At 40.9% G+C, this 17,249-nt stretch overlaps 1 protein-coding gene across 1 annotated transcript in view; it reads right to left on the bottom strand.

The window, feature by feature from the left end:
- The window catches only part of cpne4b (copine IVb), a 157,687-nt gene extending 140,841 nt beyond the window's left edge, over window positions 1-16,846 (bottom strand). Inside the window, exons 1-2 of the mRNA XM_042332411.1 lie at window positions 16,622-16,846; window positions 2,635-2,705 (exon numbers count right to left, since the gene is read on the bottom strand). The gene's annotated coding sequence lies outside the window, so the exon portion shown is untranslated. The remainder of the gene's footprint in view (window positions 1-2,634; window positions 2,706-16,621) is intronic.
- Between the last annotated feature and the right edge of the window lie 403 nt (window positions 16,847-17,249).

The following is a 17,249-nucleotide window of genomic DNA, read 5'->3' as shown; positions in this document are numbered from 1 at the left end:
AAGATTAAACTATCCTGTTGTTATTGATGGAGGTTAGCTCACGTAAGCAGAGAAATCTACACATTACGTAGATCTTCGAATATATTTTTTCTTAATTCTCAAGGGCTTCAGCTACTTTGGGGATGAGGTCATGTGGACTTGAGTGGTATTGTGGAGAAAGTGGGCGAAAGGCTGAAAGGAGAGTTATGGATTGAACAAAACCTAAAAATTTCAATAGCAACTTCATTTATTTAGCTTCCCTCACGTAGGCTAGGATCCCAGAGCTCCATAATTGGAATGAGCAAACGAGGAGGTCAACACCCAATGATCATTTCTAAAATACCGATCAGCTGCTGAACACAAAATTTACTATATTTCCTCCTGTGCTCTGTTCCCTAGGAACAGAGTGGAAACAGTCAGAATGTGCATTCACAGGATCACAAGAATCACAAGATCTGACCCATCTGATCTCATCCTTCCAGGACACCCACCTTGTCATCCTCCCATCACAGCATTGAGCTGTTTTTTAAATGAGTCATGTCCTGGCTTCAAAGGACCCTTCTTGGTAACTTGCTCTATTTGATAATTACTCTCTAAGTAAAGAAAAACTTCCAGGGCATTTCTTGTGCATTATGGTTGTTATCCATGGTGTGACCACTTTACTGCTGGGAGAGTGAAATCTCACATGAGTGCATTCACAACAGATAAATTTAAACCTTATCCCTCATATCCCATGTCATCCCATTTCTTAAAGCTTCTCTTACTTGTCTGAATAAATCCTATTTATTGGTTCACTTTGAGCTGGAAGTTTATAGATTATTATACGTCCTTATCGTTATTAACTTCTGCCCGGGTTATTCTGAAAACAACCCTCTTTTCACTCATACATTCCCCTTCCTCCTTCCTGTTGCAGGGGAACCTTTCAAAGGAAACCACACCTTAGTGTTATGGTGATTTTATTTTAGCCCAGGCTCAAAGACTGGAAAGGCACTGCTTCAAGCTTCTGCAGCCTGGTGTAGAAAGATAACGCAGAGGACACTAGAATATGAATGCCATACTCTTGGCCATATTCTTTAACAAAACCTAATTGAGGATCTACAGTATTGTGATTTATACATTCAAGACAAATGAAGCAAGTTTGCAATTGCGTGCAGACAGCATACAAAATAAACACAATTAGAATATGAATTATCTAAGCAATGCTGGGAGAATTCTGACACTTTGACCCAATACACATTCAGAGTAATATTCCAAACGTCAGCTGGTCACATTATGCTTCCTTGAACAATTAGTTTTCTGGAGTTTATGACAAGTCATAACTCGAGTGAAACCCCAAAACGTATTCTGGGGTCCCCAAAACAGAATGCCAACCTGCACCTAATACTTTCTGGGTTAGGTAGCAGGACAAACTAAAACTTCAGTGCACAAGTCAAACTCTCAGCGATTTATTTGGATTGGATTTCCAAGTGGGACAGACACCCAGCTGATCCAAAATATAAAGCAGCTTGGAACATGCCTTAGAGATTAAGTCCTCGACTTTGACTCTATGTAAACCTTTAAAATTCACTTGTGAGCTTTACAGCAGCAGGGAGAGAGCAAAGATCTACTGACTCCATGCACTGAATCCTCAAATGCAAAGATATGTAAGGATCATGTCTGCCATAGGCACGTAATAATAATAATAATCCTTGCGTTTGATATAGCGCCTCATCACATTGTTGAGATGTCTCAAAGCGCTTCACAGAATATACTGTAAAGTGAACTGACTATATATTTGTGCGTGAAATGTGGCAGCCAGATGTGCACAGCAACGTCCCACAAACAGTCATGGTTTGAGTGATCAGATTTTTTTTAAGAGATTATAACTCCAAAAAGCGATCCGCCAATCTACTAACAACCAGATTCCTACTAGGTAAACAAAGGCGCGTGGGTAAGGAAACGTGCCAAAGGTTTCGTCCTGCCCCGGAATCGAATCTGGGTCCTCTCACTTGCGAGGCGAATGCTCTAACCATTAAGCTACAGGACTCCATGTAGAAAAGAGTTGAAAAAGGCCCAGAGCCCCATCAAGTTCAGTCCTGGCATAGCCCCCATTCCACCTTACATCCAATCCTCTAATACATATCTCTCCTTGGGTCACCTACCCAGTTTCCACCCTCCACTTAAGATAAAAAAAAGAACCTATCTGTCACTAGAAAATTGCTTCTTGATTCTCCAAGGCAGTGGAGCAAAGCGGACATGACCTTGGATTCTCTCCACCTCAACAGACACTGTTTGAAAAGTGAAGGGAATTCCTCCCTTGTCCTGGCCTACAATCCCCAGATAAATTAATCATTTACTTAATAGCTGTTTGTGGGATATTGCTATATGCAAATTGGCTGTCACTTTTGCCTTCCAATACATGCTAACTACACTTTACAATAAAAATTGTGTTAAGCACATTGAGGTGTTTTGACAATGTGATATAGTGCTATCTCAAAGGATGATTATTATTCTAAGAATTATATCAGCAATGTCAGCGTTACACTGTTAAGCTCCCTATCTGTAACTGACGATCCGCTTTTCCCCGAGAAATCTCACTAGATCTTTCTTGAACGAATGAATATTATTTGCACAAACAATCTCGCTTGGAAATGTGTTTCTGATATCTTCCACTACCTTCTGTGTGAAGAAATGCTTCCTACCGTCCGACTGGAATCATCACCTCGTACACTGCTGGAGATGAAGGTCTGGAACAAGAAGTAGCAAATGAACTGTTTTTCAGCTGGTCACTGGTACAGGATACACCTACTACATACTATACACCTGCTGCTTTGTGTAGGTGTGCACACAAAGCAATACACTTCAACCGCAATATTTCTTGCTAAATTTAAACAGTCCTTCCATTCCGATCGTCTGTAAAATAACTACTTCCAGTTCCCTAAGCAGCCTGTTTACAGCCAATCACTGCTGATGCATCTCTGCAAATGGCTTCATTTAACCAGCTTTGATTAACACTCAGACTACAGGAGCACCAATCCATGATAAACAACTTTCTGACAGAACTCACTGTATATGTTCAGTTCAAAAGATTCGAACCGAAGCTACTGCTGTGGGAGATAAATCTACCCCAGGGACAACAACAACAACATTACATTTGTATCGCGCTTTTCACATCGGGAGGACGTCCCAAGGCGCTGGACAGTCAGTGTTTCAGACCCAAGCTGGGGTCGGGATCGGGGAGGGTGGAAGATGGAGGGCAGTGGGGGAAGAAGAGTAATCAAAGGAGCAGTCAAAGAGGAGGGTCTTGAGATGGGTCTTGAAGGTGGCAAGGGAGGGGCGAGGTGGAGGGACTGCGCGATGGAGTTCCAGAGAGTGGGGGCAGAGTGGCAGAAGGCCAATGGTGGCGCAGGCGAGGTGGAGGACGTGAAGCAGGCCGGAGCCCACTGAGAGGACAGAGCGGGCAGGATGACAGGGGGTTAGGAGGTTGCAGAGGTAGGGGGGAGCAAGACCATGGAGGGCTTTGAAGGTGAGGACCAGGATCTTGAACTGTATCCTCTGTGTGATGGGAAGCCAGTGGAATCGGGCGAGGGTGGGGGGGGGTGGTGGTGATAGGGTCGCGGAGCCTAGTGCAAGAGAGGACACGGGCTGCAGAGTTCTGGATGATCTGCAGCCTGTGGAGGGAGGAGGCGGGGAGGCCGACAAGCAAGGAGTTTGTATAGTCAAGCCTGGATATTATGAATGCATACATGAGGGTCTCAGCGGCCTGCAGTATGAGACAGTGGCAGAGTCGGGCGATATTGCGGAGGTGGGGGATCATGGCACCGATGTGGGGTAGAAAGGATAGTTGAGACAAACAAGACCCCAAGGTTCCGGACTGGCTTAGTAAGGTGGAGTGTGTAACCATGGATGGTGATGCTGTCAGCGCCTGAGGTGAGGAGGCGCTGACAGGAGCCAATCAGGAGAGCCTCGGTCTTGTTGACGTTCAACTGTAGAAAGTTAGCTCTCATCCAGGACTTGATGTCTGACAGACATTCTGTCAGGACAGCAGTGGTCCTGGAGTCAAGGGTGGAGGCGGAGAGGTAGAGTTGGGTATCATCCGGATACAGGTGGAAGTTGACCCCATGTCTACGGATGATGTCACCAAGAGATATTGAAGAGGAGGAGTCCAAGGCAGAGCCTTGAAGGAAGGCTTTAAACCATTCAGGCCCAGGGTATTCAGCAAAGCTCTATTTTGTGAAGGAGCAAATGGAGCCTTTCTGCGAAAGTATATTCCAGTCAAGATATTCAGGTCTATGAAAAAAACATGCACTGCTGCTTTTATTATCCCATTTTTGTTTATGATTCTTGGTGGTGAGTGGAAAGGAAGTGGAGGACAAAAGGAAAACAATAACTCATTTATATTTGGCCCTTCACGTGGAATACCATTTTGGAGCCTTGACAATGGTGTCATTTGACACCAAGCTGGGGAGAAACAGGAGGTGACCAAGCAACAACTTGCATTTATATAGTGCCATTCACGCAAGTGATGTCTCGGAGCATTTAACAGCAGTGTGGATTAACACCGAGCTGGAAAGGGATGGGAGTTAACCAAAGGCACGGTCAAGGAAAATCTTCAGGTGTGATTTGAAGATGGGCAAAGAGAGGGCAAAGCGGAAGATCCAGACTTTTGGGGCGTAGTGACTGAAATAAAGGACCAACCTAAAATATCAACAGAATCCAAATTTTGACATTAATTTTTTTCTCTATGTTGTTTTGTATCAACAAAACTTTTACTCCTTATTTTGTAATGTATGAGGCAAGCTTCTCATTTGAGTGCATCCATATAGCGATGCAAGTAACAGTGTATGGCATTGACTCATACCATAGACAATGGAATACCCTACTTTTAAATGAAAATTAAAAAACTTGACATAATGCTTCTGTGTTTTACACCAAATCCATTGTGTTGTGGATCATTGACGTGTCCAGTGTAATACATGCAATGTAAAAGTGGTTAATAATAATAATAATCCTTGCATTTGATATAGCCAGAACCTCGTTCGTTCAGGTCAGCATTCCCTTTCGGAGTATTGTATTAGCCCGGGTCATTCAGTTTCCTCTGTCACATTGAATATACAGCTACAGGTCAAGTCCACTCACAAATCAGGTGATTGTGGCAATCAAAATGATCAAGGAGACCATAGCAAACCTTAAATTGCATTAAAGAAACCAACCCAATCAGCCACTATAACCATCTGGCACAGGCTACTGCTACATTAATGGAGTCTAAATTATTATTTTTTAATGAAACAATGGCTAGAGAGACACCGACATTTAAAAGCATGTTAATTTGCTCTCTTTCATCACTACAGTGAGGACTGTATACCTTTAATCTTACAGTTTCTATTATACAATTACAGTTGCAGATTATTTCTATTAAATGGCTGTGACTCATCAATTAGTGCATGACAGCGTTAAACACTCATCATATTTTGCTATAAATTACTTTCCTAAATTAATTCATGCTTTTCCCCTGTTAATTTATTTTTCATATATGCCAGTTGCACCTTGGTGATTCCTGGCTATTTTAGGAACCAAAATAGACAGATTAGTTTCTTCCATTGTATCTATTCTTTTAATCAGGCCTTGTCGCTTCATCTCACTTTCTCCACATGTTCCAGCAATTTGAATTGAATCCATAGGCAGACTGAATGACACTGGCCTGCGCTTACTGTCTGTGAGCAGTGGTCCAACTCCACGGTCATGCTTTTGTGGTTTTGCACATGCTGCGCATGCCCACATAAGGAAACAATTAAAATGAAAAAAGTTCCATTAAATCAATTTAGCATCCAGAACAGGGGGGAATTCAGTGTGTGGTGTTGGAGGCTCAAGGGATGGAGCAGGCATCATTCGCAGATACATTGGGGGAAAGTGATCAATTCCCAAGTCGCCACAAGTTTGAGAACAGCCATGACTTTGGTCGTTGTTTTTTTGTACAAACATGTATTGACGATACAGACACACCCACACACAGACAGGCACACAAAATGTGTAGTGACCATGTATTTGCTGCATTCGGCCACAAAATCCACAGTCACTTCATTTTACAGTTTACCCTGTGAAGCACTATGAGACATCTTGGCAATGTGATTTGGCTCTATATCAAGTACAAGGATTATTATTATCATTTGTAGGCCAACATGGCAGCCAATTTACACACAGAAATGTCCTACAAACAACCAGGAGGACACCTTTATCTTTGTGAATAGAGAAAGAAACAGAGACTAAATTCAAGTGCTCTGAGTCGGTACTCTGTGTGAGGGGAGCTATATTTGTTGTTGTTGATTAAAGGTTTAATGTCCACTTAACACCAGTCAGACTGGATCGCAGTTTAACTGAAAGGACAGCATCTGCCCCCACCACCTCCGCACTACATTGGAGGTCAGCCTAGACTATGAGTTCCTGATGTGATGCTTGAACTCTCAACCTTATGATTTAGAAGTGACAGTGCTATTAACTGAACCAGGCTAATCCAATTCTGTCAGAGCTCCTATCTAGTAGAAGAAATATCGTACAGTGGGATTTTCCCAATCCATTGTTCCGATTGCAGGAACTTCTCTCTGATAAAAAAAACTTCTGGAACGGATTTCCTGGTGGGTCAACAAGAATTCTACCAAGATCCCTGGTTAAGAAAGCATGTAAAGAAATATTGTAAATATACTTACTGTAATAAGAGCAGAGCTCCAGCCCTATAATATCTAAATGCTTATCTGATCATAATTAGTCACAAATTGTTATGGCCGGTCACCCGCCTAAAGTAACTTCTCAAATTCTCATATTATCAAAAGCAGGGACAAAGATGATAATTCATCATGATTTCTCCTTATTACAGTATTTGGTGCTCTTCAGCAAAGTGTTCCTGTTGATTCAGATTTTAATTATTGGTGATCTCAGATCAGGATCTTACTCTGGGATCAGAATCTTACTCTCAGATCAGGATGTTACCAAGTGATGATTTCCAATAGCTGGGTTGCTAAGAACCCTGCTCAATGTGGCAGTGAGCCTTCCTAATCCCCAGCCTGTGCTGTTGTCTGAGCTTAGCTAACATTGCAAGAGGCATGCCGCAGTTCAGCACATTGATAATAATAATAATAATCCTTGCATTTGATATAGCTCTTTATGACATTGTCTTCTCAAGGCACTTCACAGGATACACTGTAAAGTGCAATGTCTGTGTATTTTGTGGGCGTAACGTGGCAGCCTGTTGCCGCAAAGCAATGTCCCACACACAGTGGTGGACCAAGCCACGAGTTGGTTAATGTGGGGAATGAAAATAAATCAGCTTGTGTTACTACTCCTTATTAATATACAATACATTCTGTGAGAAAGTGCAACATCATTTGAGACAGGTTGCCAGCACTCACTTTCTAGGCTTACAAATTAACATTTTTTTGGTCAGACTGATGTCTGACACGTGTGGAAACCCATCACCATTCTTAAGAGTATCCAAACTAGACAGAGTTCCATATATGTATGCTTACCTAATTCTGGTGAGTATTAGGTGCAGATTGGCAAGAACCGAGACTTGGGGATCCTAGAGTGTGTTGGGGTACTGATGTAGCTTAACCAGTTAAAAAACTGCATAGCTTGCCATTGATATCACTGTCTGGCAAGCTTTCTGCTGTTTGTCTAGCTAGGAGCACCTTACCTGTTAGAGCATTATCTTGCTGAGCTAACAGGGTCCAAGTGGAAAGATTCCCTGTCCACATTGACTGGTCCGAAGCTCAAGAAGCGGACTACCACGATCGCCACAGAGAGTTGACTCAATTCTTATGTTACTTTGCCAAGCATGTTATCTTGGAGCCAGCTCAGCTCTAAGGAGACTCAACTTACCTCCCACAAGGAGAATAGTCGCCAACAAGCAAGGATGAGCTCCTAACCCTACCTCCTCCTTGTGGATCAATTGGTTACTCGTAATCTCTGATGCAAGTTCCCAGCTCCATTTCCTTAATGAAAAGCTTCCTCATTTCAGTCTGTAATGCTCTGAATTTCTCAATATGCCTTCCAGATATCATGTATTATGAATGCTTTAGATCTCCAGAAAGGGATGCTTCAGGCTCCAAGGAATGCTGCTCCTGATATGTGCTCTATGATATCAAATATCTCCATTCCAATGAATAATTCTGGGTTGATTTAGCAATTCTGTGGGCCTCAGGAACACTGCAACACATACTTGATGGAGCCAATGGAGCCTGAAATCTCACATACACCCATGTCAATCACTGCAGTGCAAGCAAGCAATCCTAGATTCAGGAAAATCTCTATTCACTTACACAACAAAATCACAAAACATTGTCATAAAAACTGACACTTTGGGTGGGGGTGGGGGAGGGGAATCAAAGCTCAATTTTCATCTGGTACAATAAATCCCCCAAATTCCACTATGCTCAGTCTATAGATATGTGTCCAAATGTATGGGATAAGCACAAATCACCCACCACAGTCTCAAAGCTGAAGCTAGCTCATTGCTATTTGCAGCAGCTTTGGCATTGCGTGATTGTAAAGATTACAAAAATGTACAGCTTGGAAACAGGCCACTAGGCCCAACCAGTCCGTGCCAGTGTGCATACTCCACACAAGTCTTCACCCATTCCTTATTCCTTCCCATACCCTTCTATTCCTTGTTCCCTCAAATGAAGGATTAGCTTCCTCTTGAATGCATCTATGCTATCTGATTCAACCACCACCTCAGGCAGCGAGTTGCACAATCTCACTACCCTCTGTGTGAAGTCATTCCTTCTAAATTCTCTTTTAAATCCCATACTTTGTATCTTATATTTATGTCCCCTGATTACAGATTCCCCAACCAGTGGACCCAACCTAGGAGGAACAACCTGGCAGAATTAAAATGGGAAAATCCTGGAATTTCAGCACAAATGAGCAGCAATAGTAATTTGTTGAGAATGTCCAACCCTAATGGATTCAAATATTTTGTATGTATTAGATCTCATTAACAGAATCTGTGATAATGCACCACAACAAAACACTGCCGCAGAATGTCAGCTCTTACCTGGGCTAGTTAGGTAGTTTACATTTGCCACCATTCTATAAGGAAACAAATTAACATAAGATTCTACACATAATAGCAATATATCTGTGCGTGTGTATGATCTGTCTGTTCATAAGGAAACCATAACTAATGCCTGTTCTATTGAAGGTTATGGATTATGGATTATGGCAGTGTGCCTGGGGAATATTCTGGACATCCATTTAGAAACATTGTGGTTCAAATTCTAGCTTCACTTTCATTTGAGCTTCACCTTTGCATGTACAGAGCCGTTTCATCAGTTCTTGATTTGGGAGATGAACATCAACCAGTTGCTCACTGGGAAAGGGCTTGAATGAGACATTAACCACACCGTACGGGCTAAAAGCGCAGTGGAGAACTAAATGGAGAGGAAGGAGCAATTGTCAATTATCAGCACAGTCAGTAAAAACAGACTACAACAACAACAGAATTACATTTTTAAAGCGCTTTTTACGTCGGGAGAACGTCCCTCTGTTTAGTCAGTCAAGAATCAGTAAAAATCTCTAAAAGAAATAGTAAAATATATCAAGTCTGCAATTTTTCTATCTCATGAAAGGAGGAGATGAATTACAGCTCATTCGCTTCAGTGCCCAGCTCAGCACACACACTGGAGCTGACCGCAAGGTCATTTTTAGCTCCATCAGATTCCCATAGATCTTATGGCAATTGGATCCCAATAAAATGTGCACTGGTCCATTCTGATACAACTGGAGAGAAACACTGTGCCCTGGTGACAATGATGGTGAATGAAAGTGCAAGTGGAACCCTGATGTGTGAGGAGCATATAAGAGCATAACAACGTTAAAATTTGCTAGATGAAGGAAGACCAAGGTTCATCCAGTTTGCCTTCCACCATCCTGGCAGTCAAGTGCACATGTCATGTCCCAAACTATATATTGTATCCTGAGATATTATTTCTTAACAGAAATCTATCTAATTTGTTCTTGAAACAATCAACACTTTCTGCTTCCACCGTCAACGGGTTGGTTTAGGGTTGGCAGGTGGGGGCAGTGAAGGGCTGGAGGTTTACATGATGAAAATTCCATACTTTTAAATTTATGGTCAAGTTCAAAACTGAGGCTAGACAAACGTAGCAATACAGAAGCTACCAGAGAGAACGCAGAGCAACGAAGAGGGGATTCCTGTGAAGGGCTTTAAGACATTTCAAAGACGTGTTAAGTCACTGTATTAAATGCAAGGATAATTATATTTCAGTCTTAGACAGTCAGACTGAATTCTCCTGTTATTGATTTTAGACTCAATCCATCTGTATTCATCCTCTCAGGGGAGACTGAGGTATCATTCACTGCTCTTTGCATTTCTAATAATAATGAGCATAAAACCGTTTCAACAATGAAAAAAATTGCTTCTTAGTCACAAAGTCAAGAATATTATTCACAGAATAGAAAAGAATACAAATGATACTAATGAAATGTAACATAGACAAATGGGAGGTTATATATTTTGGGAGGAAGAATGAGGAGAGCAAGTACTATATTTGTTAGGCAGTAAATATTAAAGGGAGTAAGAGCAGAGGGACAAAAGGGTTAACGTGCATAAATCGTTAAAGGAGGCTAGGCAGATGGACAAAACTGGGGTATAGATAGGGGTATAGAATATACAGTAAAATGAAACAGGTAATGCAAACATATAAAGTGTTGGTTAGAGCACAGTTAGAATATTATGACCAGTTGTGGTCATCCCAATTTAGCAAAGACATTGAGTTAACAGAAGTAGTGCAGAGATTTGTTGAAATGACAATAAGTGAACCCACATTATAATGAAGCGTATTATATGAGCTTCATGACTCCCTTGCTGAAGTAGTTACACCTGAAACTGAAATAGCTCTGTGAGATCTCTGAGAAATGCCTGCTTACCTCTGGAAGAATGATGAGAGCAGCTCACAAGACGCAATCGAAAATATTAATAGACGGGAAGCTATTAATAGTGTAAAACAAATGAAAACAAATGGTTCCTGAAAATCAACTTCCTATCAAATTAATTTCTTAGTAAATCTCTTTCATTCACCATATGTTTGCAGCACATGAGGTAGGAGGTTCCTAAATTAATTTAATATCCAAGGTAACACACTGTCGTCAATTAATGCAATCCTGTGATGTACTGTTATCAGAGAATCATGAATTTTACAGCATAGGAGACCATGTAATTGGTTCACTCGGTCCACTGTATCCATGCTGGCTCTCTGAACCATGTCTTCCCCAGCAAACATAAGAAAATGCAATCAGATCATTAGTGTAGTAACTTCAGGATAAATAAGGGTAATGTAATCAGTAATTCAGTCAAGTACTTCAGATGTTAGAGGCAGAAAGGTTCAATTGAATTGTTCCCTTGTGCTTAGCACTTTGTTATATATTTTACATAGTCTACACTTCCTCTAATGCAAAAACGTTTTTTTTTAAAAATTGTTTAAGCATTTTGTGGGTCCTGGTAGAATTGAAAAACAGTAGATGAAATGTTAGGGTCTAATCATGATAAGAGCATAATAACACTTTCTTTTGATACAGCAGCTTATCACATTGTCAACATATCTCAAAGTCTTCACAAGATTTAATATAAAGTATAGTGATGGAATATTTATAGGCAAACACGGCAGCCAATTCGCGCACAGAAATGTCACACAAGCAGCCACAAAGTGGCTTTTAATCTGGAGGATTGTTTGCCAGGACATTGGGAGAAACTTCCTTCTCTTTTCGAATAGTTTATGAGATCTTTAATATCCACAGCAGCAAGCATCAGGGACCTCAGTTTTACGCCTAACCCAACATGGACATGAAGTGCACAAATATTGATCAAGTGATGCTGTATACCTTCAATATCTATGCTCTAATATTTATAGATTTTGTTCACAATAAATTGCTGTGAAAGATATTCTATGGTTCTTTATTACGTGCCACCAAGATGACTGACTTTGAGAGTACAGAAGATAAATTATAGTAGTGAAATTTATGTTTCATAATAATCACAAGAAGCACATCATATGAAAATATTATGCATAGTTTTACCATGGTCTTTCACTTTTCACTGCTGGGCACAATTGGCTGCCGCTTTCACCCAATTCACTTTACAGTATATTCTGTGAAGCGCTTTGAGATGTCTCAACGATATGACAAGGCGCTATATCAAATACAAGGATTATTATTATTTATAATGCACAGATATCTCCTTGTCCTCGTTACCTCTGTAGCTTCTCTAATCCCTCGCTATCTAATCCCTCTCTTCCTCTTCCCCATCCCTCATTTAAACAATTCCTTCTTCCCACCGTGAACTTTAACCAATTACATAGCAACATGACAGCATATGCTGTTAGCAGTTTGAGTTGGCACCACTGCACCATCTATTAAAATATCAAAATAATACAAACTGCTTCAGTACTCCTGAAGGTAAGAGCCACTCGTGGAGAGTTGTGGTGGGGGATTGCCAGTGGTCACCTGAAATCTCTGGTCTAGACTGCCCTACCCTCGCCACTTGTGAGATTGGGCTAGATCAAGCAGTGTAGAACTAAAGAGCATAAATAAGAACCAGCGGTTAACAATCCTTAACAGTACAAAGCAAGTCCAAATATACCAGCAGCAAATGCCGTACAAGGTGAATATCCAATATTACTACTACGTACTTACATAAATGTCCATTAAGAGCACATGCCATACCCGGGAAATTTGCTTACTTCTTTATTATCTTTCCCCCATCTGCTGATACAATATGTTATACAATATTCCTGGTGGCTAGATTTTTCAAGGATATTAGGGCAGTTCTGTAATGTTTCCGAATAACAACAACAAGCACTATATGGCACCCTCCAGACAGGGTAGAGTCTCAGAGCGCTTAACTACCCTACTCTCACCACTTGTGAGATCGGACTAAAGCAAGCAATGGATAACTAAAGAACATAAATAAGAAACAGTGGTTAACATTCCTTAACAGTCTTTATTCGGCTTAATATCCAGTTTAAAGAAAACAAAGCACGGACCCGATCCCACCTTAAAACTGCTGCTATGTAATCTAGTTATAAAATTTACGAAAACGCAAAAAAGGTCCAATTCTTTGGGTTGGGTGCCGGCTGCTTCAGTTAAACAGGAGAGGAGTAAACTATATAAGATTCATTTATTCCACTGTATGTTTCCTTCCCATCCACATTCACTGCATGAGCTTGGCATTTGGTGTAATTTTTAACCACTCAAAACTTGCAGTCTTAAGTGTGTTTTGACACCGACCACTTCTCTCACTGTATTCCTGTCCGATCTTTCCTCACCCTATCAACTTGTCCTTACTTGAATATCAAATGGGATGCAAGTTTCTATACAGTCCCTGGAGACTCATTTTTACAGGATGCATTTCAAAATTTTGCAGCCTGTTCTACGAGTGCAATCTATCAGCAATACAATATCTCACAGTTGTCACTAATCTGAGATGAACATTTTTCGAAACTACCGTGTATTTTTGACTGCGGTGTTCACCTTCAAAATGCACAGTCACTGCACTCTTCAGTAAATGCCGTGAAGCGCTTTGAGATGTTTATACGATGTGGAAACGTGCTCTATCAAATGCCAGGAGTATTATTATTACAATCAATAAAATCAAAAATCAAAAGGTATGGTTATTCAGTTAACCTTAATTAAGCGGCACTATTTATGCACAAAAGACAACACTTTATAAAGCGAGGCCAGAAATGTTGTCTTTGCCACACACCTCTCTGTACCAAACTAATATCTTTCCATTTATCATTCAAATAACTCTCATCTCTTATTCCTTGAAATCACATAGTGTACTGATTTTAACAATACCTTTTATTTTTACAAAATGCAGCCCACTTTAAGAACTAATTTACGACTGTTTGTGAGACACTGCTGTGCGCAATTGGTACCGCGTTTTGTCCACAAATACACAGTCAGTCCACTTTACAATATTCTGTGAAGCGCTTGGAGACTTCACAACAACTTGATAAGGTGCTATGTCAAATGCAAGGATTATTATGATAAGAGAAATTAGAGGCGAAATTTCTTACAGAGATTTGCTGAGAAAAATAAACATCTGTGGTAAAACCCAAACTTGCTTTCCGTAAATGAAAAACGTTTCAACTAAAAACAGAAATACCTTACCATTCAGGGATTGAAGTTGAATCATAGAAAGCTTGAAGAGATAGGAACACAAAAGATGTTCCCTTTTGTATTTACTAACTTATGCATCTCTCCCCTGACTATCCTTCCCTTCCTCCATCCATGTAGCATTGTCTTTCTGTCTTTTCTATATACTGACAGATCTTGTCTTTCTAATCAATTGATTGACCTTTCCATAAATAAACAGAGTTCCAAGCACTTGTTTATATGAGTTATTCTGTGACTATGCAAAATGTGAAGAACACAGTTATAAATAAACTCTGAATAATATTTGAGTTTATATTCAAAATAAATCCTACATTTGGCTGTTAAAGCGCAGGGTTTATGGTGATCCTTAAATGTCACTATCGGCATTTATGATCATAATTTTCCTCATTAAGATTTTAAAAAAGATTTTATGAAAGTCAAGAAATACTAATCAGAGCTGCAGAATGACCCATTTCTTCATACTCCTGTGAGAATTTATAACTGCATTCAGAATCAGCCATTTAAACAGAATTTATTATTATTATATAGAAGTATTACCACCAGTAATAACGTCAAGAATACAAATACATTGTCCATAACTGTCTATTATTTAATGATCTACCTGCATTGCAATAACCATTTTAAACCATATTGTAGATTTACTGGGTGACTCTGACAATTGTTTCTGTCTTTTTATATTTAATAACAAAATGCATATATATAATTAATAACAAAAGGTAATTAACAATAACAAAAAACTGTGCGATTTTAGTGAGTGAGCATACAGCCTTGTACAGTATTCTAACTTTATCGCATTTTATAAGTCCTGAATGCAATACACCACTTATAAAATTCAGTCTTTTCGCTTCAACAGTGAGTCCCTATTAAAAACAGAAAAGATTAAGTTTTGCCTCCAACCTCTCCAAACACAAATTGGGAAAGGAAGAGGGGACAAGCAAACAGGCTGGAATCCAGGCAAAGGGGTTCTGTGTTCCCTAAACTCTCATTACAATTCATTTCAGGAATTGGCACATAGTGACTACACAGTAAACCTCACATTCTGCAGCCTCCTCCCCTCGCACTGTTCATTACTCCATTTGCAACTAAACAAAGCAACCTGCCAGCCTTCAGTGTCTGAAGTACACTCAGTTACCAACCTCTTAATCTGTATATACACAATCCGCATCTTTGAAAGGAACTCTTCAATGTTTCTAAAAGCCCTTTCTTTACACTTTATGAAGATAGAAAGTCGAGGTGTTCTACAATTAGCACTGTTGTGTGTATTAGCAGTTGTACGTATTAATATTGTGTATGTATTTGCATGTGTTTGTATGAATAACCATGTGTATATATTAGCATGTGTATATGTATTAGCAAGTGTATATGTATTAGCATGTGCATTTATTAGCACCTATACATGGGTAATTTGTTATTGTGTATATATTAGCATGTGTATGTTTTAGCATGTGTATGTTTTAGCATGTGTATGTTTTAGCATGTGTATGTTTTAGCATGTGTATGTTTTAGCATGTGTATGTTTTATTTAGCATGTGCATGTTTTGGCATGTGCATGTTTTGGCATGTGCATGTTTTGGCATGTGCATGTTTTGGCATGTGCATGGTTTGGCATGTGCATGGTTTGGCATGTGCATGGTTTGGCATGTGCATGGTTTGGCATGTGCATGTTTTGGCATGTGCATGGTTTGGCATGTGCATGTTTTGGCATGTGCATGGTGTGGCATGTGCATGGTTTGGCATGTGCATGGTTTGGCATGTGCATGGTGTGGCATGTGCATGGTTTGGCATGTGCATGGTGTGGCATGTGCATGTATAAACTAACAAGTGTTAATCGCAGAGCATTTTAAAATGTATTCCAATTCTCTGAACGTACTTTCTTACAGTTAACCCTATGTGATGTGAGTGCTCTGAGCTGTCAGTCTGCCCTCTTGGGAGACCAGGTGGAGGAACTCTGGAGCTGTGAAGTTACCTTTTGCAAATGGGAAGGATTCAGAGACCAAAGTCAATGTTGCATGAAAGTGTTGCGGAGTCGCTCCATCCACTCCACTCCACTCCACTCCGCTCTTCACAACTTGCAACGAATCATTTTTTTTTGTTCCACAACCGATTTTATGATCGCGTACATTTTACTTCTACTTCGCGAAAGGAAACAAAAGGACAAGTTTTGCAAAAAAAAAAGATAACGTTTCGAATTACAAAAACAAAACAAAAGACCAAAGCAGGAATTGGTGTGTTCCTCCCACACACCACCACCACCAACACCCCCCACCCCCCCCACACACACACACACACCCCACCACCACCCCGTACAATTGTCTCTGTCTTATGGTTTCACACGTGCAATAAAATAAAATTGTGCCACTGCACAATTTGTGTCCTTGCAAAGTTGTGAGAGGTGTCTCACTCAGCCTGAGAATTCCCAAACTCATCCATCCATTGCACGGGGTGAAGCAATACGGGGGTGAGGGGGTTATACCTGGTTTGCAGGCGACCCGTAGAGATGCTGTGACTCCGGTGATGTGTCAGTAGTCTTGTTGTGTGGGGCTGTTTCTTTTTTGCGTTGCTGCTGCTGCTGCTGCACTTTAGCAGTGGCGATGGGTACGGTGAGGTCTGTGGATCCCGGGTTGGAAGATGCACTCCATACTCAGCGCAGCGGCTGTGGCTGGAATTGAGTCTGCACTGCCCTGACTGCACTCACACACACACAGAGAGAGAGAGAGAGAGAGACTGAGCCAGAGCAGCACCAGCACCAACTCACACACTCACACACAGAGAGAGAGAGACTGAGCCAGAGCAGAGCCAGAGCAGCACCAGCACCAACTCACACACTCTCACACACACACACACACACAGAAACACTGAGCCAGAGCAGCACCAGCACCAACTCACACACTCACACACAGAGAGAGACACTGAGCCAGAGCAGCACCAGCACCAACTCACACACTCACACACAGAGAGAGAGAGACTGAGCCAGAGCAGAGCCAGCACCAACTCACACACTCACACACAGAGAGAGAGAGACTCAGCCAGAGCAGAGCCAGAGCAGCACCAGCACCAACTCACACACTCTCACACACACACACACACACAGAAACACTGAG

This window comes from Callorhinchus milii, unplaced genomic scaffold (genome assembly GCF_018977255.1).
Source record: "Callorhinchus milii isolate IMCB2004 unplaced genomic scaffold, IMCB_Cmil_1.0 Scaffold2, whole genome shotgun sequence".
In the NCBI taxonomy this organism is placed as follows: domain Eukaryota; kingdom Metazoa; phylum Chordata; class Chondrichthyes; order Chimaeriformes; family Callorhinchidae; genus Callorhinchus; species Callorhinchus milii.
The sequence above is the reverse complement of the archived record's forward strand: the minus strand, read 5'-3'. Positions and strand labels throughout refer to the sequence as shown.